The 7029-nt window shown below is 40.8% G+C and overlaps 1 long non-coding RNA gene across 1 annotated transcript; it reads right to left on the reverse strand.

Moving 5' to 3' along the window:
- Positions 1-2613: 2613 nt before the first annotated feature.
- LOC118125632 lies at positions 2614-5396 on the reverse strand. Its single transcript, XR_004698873.1, has 4 exons — positions 5380-5396; positions 5175-5215; positions 3731-3795; positions 2614-2831 (listed from the first exon to the last, which is right to left on the reverse strand). It is a non-coding gene; the product is annotated as an uncharacterized LOC118125632 (long non-coding RNA).
- Between the last annotated feature and the right edge of the window lie 1633 nt (positions 5397-7029).

Consider the following 7029-nt stretch of genomic DNA (forward strand, 5'->3'; position numbering starts at 1 on the left):
ACGCTGCTTTATAGAGTTAACTAGGAGAAGAAAATACAGTAAAATTAAATAAATAAAAATAAAACCAAGGACAATGCTGAATATTCATGCGGAATATATCTTTAGCTGCTATATAAATGCTCCACTGTATTAATGAGGTGGTCACTGAGTTTGGAGCTGGGGCGTATTTAACAGGCAAAATCATTAAAGGACAGAAAAAACTAAACATTGAGCTAAAAGACGAAAACGACGAAAGATGAGTCTTTGTGTTTCCATCACTACGAACTCTTTCACATCATAAGCAGCCGTTTGATCCATTTTTAATACAAAGATATAGACACGTCTGCAAAAATGAGTTCTATACATAAAACCTATGTCCTCCTGCAGATGGGATGTATTTATGGTTTTGCTGTGTACCAGGATTAATTAGTTGCTTTTTGAAAATGAGCAACATGAAAAAAAGGGAAATCTAATCAATCAAGAGATATCCATTCATCCATCATCCGTATCCTTTAAAGGTTCCATAGGGGAGCTGGATCTTTATGTCTTAGGAATGTGGGAGGAAGCCGGAGTTCCTGAAGAAAACCCACGCAGACAGGGTAGAACATGCATACTCCTATCGAGACATATGTGATTTTATGTGTATAAACAAAGAAAGGTGGAGCATTATTTTACATTTTACGTCGACAAAACTTGCTCGGTGTGCATGAGCCTGCATCACACATAATTTGGACATTGTATGAGGCTGAAAATGCTCCAACACGTCAGGGAGGCATTAGAAACTCTACCCCTGCACCTGGTTTCCACGTCAGCATTTCATATTGTGTGTGGATGAGAATGTTGCCCTGTATGGACCCGTCAGAGGCTGAATAATATCAACATCCTGCTAGCGAGGCATTTTCATATTTGCAGTGGTGGGCGGTGGGGGGCTGAGGCCATCCATCTTCTATTCCCAGTTTGTCCCTCTGAACAGAGGAGTGTCAAATTACACAGGATTCTGGGCTTGTTTATGGCCGACGCTCAAACAAGCTGCCGACACTCGGCGGTTCAAATCAACTCGGTGCAGTTTATCAAACACAAACAGTGTCTCGTGCACAGTCGTGGGGAGTAGAGCATATACACAAGTCAAGTAAATACAGTACAACAATACGGCGAAGTAGAGCAAACCGCCAAGGCCCAACAATCTGCACCAAATTGCACAAACTGGTAGAGAGAAGATCTTGCTTACAAACATAGAAACCAACCAAAAAACAAATGGGCAGACATGAAAACATCACCTCCTTGGTTCGAGGTAAATATTCGATGTAACCGTCTATTGCTTTCAAAATGAAAAATAGGTCAATATCAATTCTGTTCGGTAGAAATTAAAACATATATTGAGTGTAGAATTTTCCAGGACTATGAAAACATGTAGTATGACAGTATTTAGAGTTCAATCTGACAAAGCTCTCCACATGCAACAGAAACATTAAAATTGTACTAATCCATTATTCATTTTACAACCAGCTTTGAAATGGAGATTCTGAATGCCCATTGTTTGTGTATTTTGTCTTTTCGTCAACAGCTGCTCGTGTGCCTATGACACCAAATGAAAGATACTGGAGAATATAATGAAGTTTCATTATTTCAAAGTCTGTGCACGATCTGTCTTTCGGCACTGTCCATCTTTTTCTGATAAATTGCACTTGTTTACTGTAACCGATGGTCCAGGTGAGTCATTCTCAGCCGTGTGATGGGAGCAGGACGCAGATTGGTGCACGGCGATGTGGGAGGCAGAGGGAATGTTTTCATTCCCAGAGCAAACTCTCCCACATCTTCCTGTCAGTAAAACAGAGCTCGGTTAAAACCCTCATAAGACCATAATACAGACCGGGCTGGCTCACGCAGCAGCAGTATAGGAATTCAGATCCTACTGTAAAGCAAATCGCTGGTACTGCATTAAAATACTAATAAGTACCATCAGCAAACAAAACTTTAAGGTTACATATAATTATTCCCTGCCAGGAATCAGTTTGTTATGTTATCAGTATGAGTAATCTTACAAGTCCTGAGATGATTATCGGAGAAGGGGGGGGGGGATTTCACAATCAGAAATGGCCTTTATGCAACCTCTTACCCTGAGAGGTAACTGTGCACAGCTATCTAATTACTAATAACCAGCTAGATAATTGGTTATTTGACAGAATGGCTATTAAATATATGACGTGTACGTTTTTCCAGAGAAGGCAGGAGCTGAGGTCATTGAACTTCAAGTAGTACAAGTGGTACTAGAAGTAAAGTAGTACTTGAGTAAAGGGCATTTGCACAGTACTTCAGTAAACCTTCTTCCCACAAATGTGTTTTATTCAAAAACAAGTTACTTGATATTATTTAAATGTGTTTCTTAGGGTTTTTTTATTAAACTTATTGCAATCAGCTGTTTTTTTATTCAACTTATTGCAATTAGTTGTTTTTTTAATTCAACTTATGCAATCAGTTTTTTGATCATCTCCCATAAACCTGATTTGTAGTTTCTAACTATTTTCTTAAGTTCTCTGTAAGTGCTATACTATGTAAGTGAGTAACTGTAAGTTGCACTTTTCAACACAAAAGTGATCATATATGCAGAATAACGAACCAATGACAAAACAATGCTGGAATATTAAAATTAAGTTTATCCTTTATTATTTTCAACTCAGGTTTCTTATACAACTGTTTACAATTTTTCCAGGAATGGCAAAAGAAACGTAAAACACAGAAGTGGAGTGCTTTGATTTGGAAAGAACACATGCTCCATCTAGTGGCAATCGTTGGCATCGCAGAACAGCTCCATGTGAATTGGGGCCTGTCAGAACAAGAGGTGGCTACATCTGCTGTGTGCATGTGAGTGAGAGAGAGAGAGAGTGTGTGTGGTCTTCATCAAACTAGGTCTTTTGTTATTGTTTTGAATGAGAGACTCCTAGTTGTTGAAGTTACATATTGGACATTTAAATTCTTCTTTTTGTAAATTACGTTTTGATGAATCATCTTCTTATGCGTGGATTCAGGAGTGTGACCATTAAAGGAGGAGCTGTTTCAATCAGTTCATCTAAATGATGTTTAATTTGTGTCCCTCTCAGTTGTCAGAGTGAACCGAGCCGACCCAGAGATCTTTGAGAGCATGGACACTCGTTTCATCACCAAAATGAGTCGCGCTCAAAATGATTCACAAGTAGTGTAGTGCAGTAATTGACCAGAGCCATGAATCCTGCGTCTGTGTGTATTCAGAAAGATATGGACACAGGTAGATGCGTCTTTTTACATTTATTTACAATTTTTACTTACAAAAGCACACAGAGGGTTGGGGGGTTTGGGGAGTAGGTGAAGGGTAAGGGGTTGGGAGAGAAAGGGTGAGACGGGGCGGTGGATGAAGGGTAGGAAGGGAGGAGCAGGTAAGGTGGGAAGGGGTATGTGACCCGGCACAGTGTTTAGACCGACAAATTTGTCTTTAAAAAACAGCCTGTGGGTCGTACTGGACCCCACTGACCTCAGTGTGCGTAGACACAATCACATTTTGGGGGTTCAAGAAGAGGGCGAGACCTGCATTCAGTTCGGAATTAAATCTTTAATTCAAAATGGGAGGACTGGTTTGGAGGACTAGAGAAAGGAAAAAAAGATTCTAAGTAAAAAACAAATGTTTATGAAAGCTAAAATAACTGAAATACTGAGACCACAGAGAAACACACTTTAACATAAATAGCGGGGACTATTATGTAGGAGGCAGCGTACTTACCACGGGGAGATGCGATCACAAACCCCAATAGACTCCGCCACGTGAGCACACGGTGATCACTGCCACTGCAAGAACAAACCACAACACACTGTTCAAGTCAGGAGATGTTTGGTTTTCCTTTTGCACGCTTTTTACATTTATGCATCTGGTGCGTCAACCACTCGCTTGTGGTGAATCCAGTGTTGATCCCCTGCTGTGTTCACACATGGGATTCTCCTGGATTTCTACAGACATTATACGGGGAGGCCAGGTGGAGAGCGTCTCCCTCGGACATTTGCGTTCATGCACCTCCTCTGAGTTCAGTGCACGTCTGAAAGCAGCTTACATGTAGGTTAGAAGTGTCTCGGGCTGTATCCATCAAGCAGAAGCAGAAATGGTAGAGAAAAGGTAGAATGTGTGAGTTTGTGTGTGTCAATCTGAAGTGATTGTCTCCATGTGCTTTCTGTTGCTCATATTACACAACTCTGCAGACAATTGGGTGTTGGACTCTCTCCAAAGTTCTCCCACGGAGGTTGATCTTATCGTCTGCTTCTCTTTGAAAGTTGTTAAACTTGAAGAGTCATGTGCAGAACAGATTTCCCTTGAAACGGTCTGCATCATCATCTGATGTTATTTCCAGGACTTGTTGCCTTTATCATTAACTGCATTGTTACAAGCAGAGGGATGGAGTGGGAGGGTTACATTGTGAAGGAGCCAGATTGTGCAACTGGGGGAACATGAGATGCAGCTGATCTGACGTAGCATGGGAAGAAAGAGGGGATTTTAAGTGTGTGTTCACTCAATAAGTCTGGTGTGTATGAGCAGGTGATCGATTGGGTAAAAAAAAAATAATCGAATACCAGTTCTGTCAAGACACAAGAAAATAATAAATCCAGCTTCTCTCAGGCGAAGATTTGCTGCTTTTTCGCCATTTCATATCATAAAGTGAACATTTTGGGGTTTTCAGACAAAATAATCACAATGAAGACGTCGAGTTGGAAACACAGAAGTTATGAAGGGGAAATTTTCAGTCTTTTATTTCTTTTAGATGAAAATATTAAAGTTTTTCTCCACATCATCATGTAGAAACATTTAAGAGCATCAAGTGACACTTGAAGGTTGTTTTCATGTTCATCTGCCACAGAAACAGTTGCTCCATTGTCCCCTTAAAGGAGAAATATGATTTTTTTTTTTTTTTCTATGAGCGCGTTGTATAGTTTTTTTTTTCTGTGCATGTAAAAGATGAGTGTGACTATACAGCTTTAAACTTCCTGAAGGAACTGGTCCAGTTCAGGTAGTTTAAAACTGGGTCAGAGATCTTCTAGCTGGTGTGCACATTCAAAACACATGGAGCCAATACAACAGGTGGATGGTTGGAGGAATGGAGGATTACTCTGAATAAACATAAATTAACTTATAACCATCCGTGCCAGACAAAATAAAATGATTAAATAAGGTTACTTACATAAACTTTGCATCCACAGAGTCGACAAAAGCATCTGCATCCTTCAACAAGAACACAAACAAATATCATCACCAAGCGTTAGGGCCTATTAGGGACCAATAAACATCAAACACATAAAGTGAATTAGGGTGCACAATAAAGTAACACAATACAAAGTAAGGAAAATAAACTCAACAATAGACACAATAAAATCGAACAAACTTACTGGTGCAAGTCCACATGGTCTCAAACAAAGGAACAAGGCTGGTCACTCCCAGACCTCAAATAACCTCCCCCTTCAAAACTCCTCCCCTTGACAGGTACGTCCCAGCTCCGGCCCTGGACTCACAGAACGGGCCTTCATTCTGGTTTGAGATTCTTTAACAGATATTCTGCAAATGTAAAAATCCCAAACATTGACCCCGAAGCCCCTCAAAGGCCTCATGAGTCGTCTAGTCGACGTATCGACAGGAAGACATACATATTAGTGTAATATTTGCAGAATGCATCCAGAGACTCCAGAGAATCCTCTCAAATGTTCACTTAGACCCATGGATGAACTGATTCGATTTTGTAGGGCAAAGGTCACGGTGTCCTCAAATAAGTCTGGTTAAAAAAAATAAAAAAGACTGAAAATGAACTGGTTGACACCGGCAAAAAAACACAAGGCAGTAACTCCAGGCTATACCAGTATGTGGGTGGAGGCAGGAATCTCAGATCAACGTGTCAAAACCTGCAAAAATAACTATCTGCATTGCATGTGCCAACTAAGGATAAGTAAAAACAACTCTTATTTGAGCACTTTAAGTCACATGCACATCTACCCAGAGTGGTTCTCTCAAATAACACACACGTGAGGGAAGAAATGTGTTCACTTCCAAGTTCCAACACAACTTTGAAGTTTGAAAACTGTGGATGAATATTCAGGCCGGTTCTGAAGCTGCAAAGTGTGTCACTGGGGGCCCGGAGGCCTCAACAGATCTTTTAATGTTGCTGTGTGACATAAAATCAACATAGTGGGGTCACTGTTTGATGTGCGGGAGATGGCAGAGAATTTAAATGTACTTAGGCAGCAGCTTAACACCGCAGTTGCATCACTGTGGGTCCTGGTGTCTCCTGCACACGTGCCGCAGCAGCAGTCTTTATGATATGAGGTGCATTATACAGCCAGAACAAACATGAGGAGCCTTCCTTCCTCCCCCTGAGGCTCAGTTATCTCTGAATGATGACAATAACGATGATGCAGCGCTATCTGCTGCCCCCTGCGGGCTCACAGCGAGTACTGGCGCTGTGATGGAAGAAGAAAATCCCTTTAACCTCCTTTACTGCAGACAGCAGCCTTGTGTGCATACATACACGCACTGGAATGCACACATGCACGCACATATGTTAAATAGGGAGGTAGAATAATATGTAGATGAGTTTAGTTTTGGTGTAAAACAAACAGAAATAACACTGCGTTCGTTGATGTAGGTTGAAATAAGACCTTATATAATAAATACAGTTGATATGATATAATTGCTTTTGCAAAAGTGTTTTTTTCTGTAGGGGAAAATCCAAAAACCCGAAAAAACAATCCTACACCTAAAAAATCCTAAATCTAAACCTAAAAAGAAAACATTAGCCCCCAAAGAATCCTAAACCTAAACAAATCTAAACCCTTAAAAAAATGTAAGCCTATAAAAATCCTGCCTGAAAATAACACATACTGATAGAATAAACCATATTTGAATCAGGGCTGTTGCAGCTGAGCGCATTACTTACCACACGTACATGTGAAACCAAAGCTGTGAACGTAGCATGATGCGTCCGTCGGGCACAAACAAGCGTCTTTACGCACGGCGCAGAACGCCCACTCCGGTGCTGTGCCCAAGCG

Source organism: Hippoglossus stenolepis, chromosome 18 (assembly GCF_022539355.2).
Source record: "Hippoglossus stenolepis isolate QCI-W04-F060 chromosome 18, HSTE1.2, whole genome shotgun sequence".
Classification (NCBI taxonomy): Eukaryota; Metazoa; Chordata; class Actinopteri; order Pleuronectiformes; family Pleuronectidae; genus Hippoglossus; species Hippoglossus stenolepis.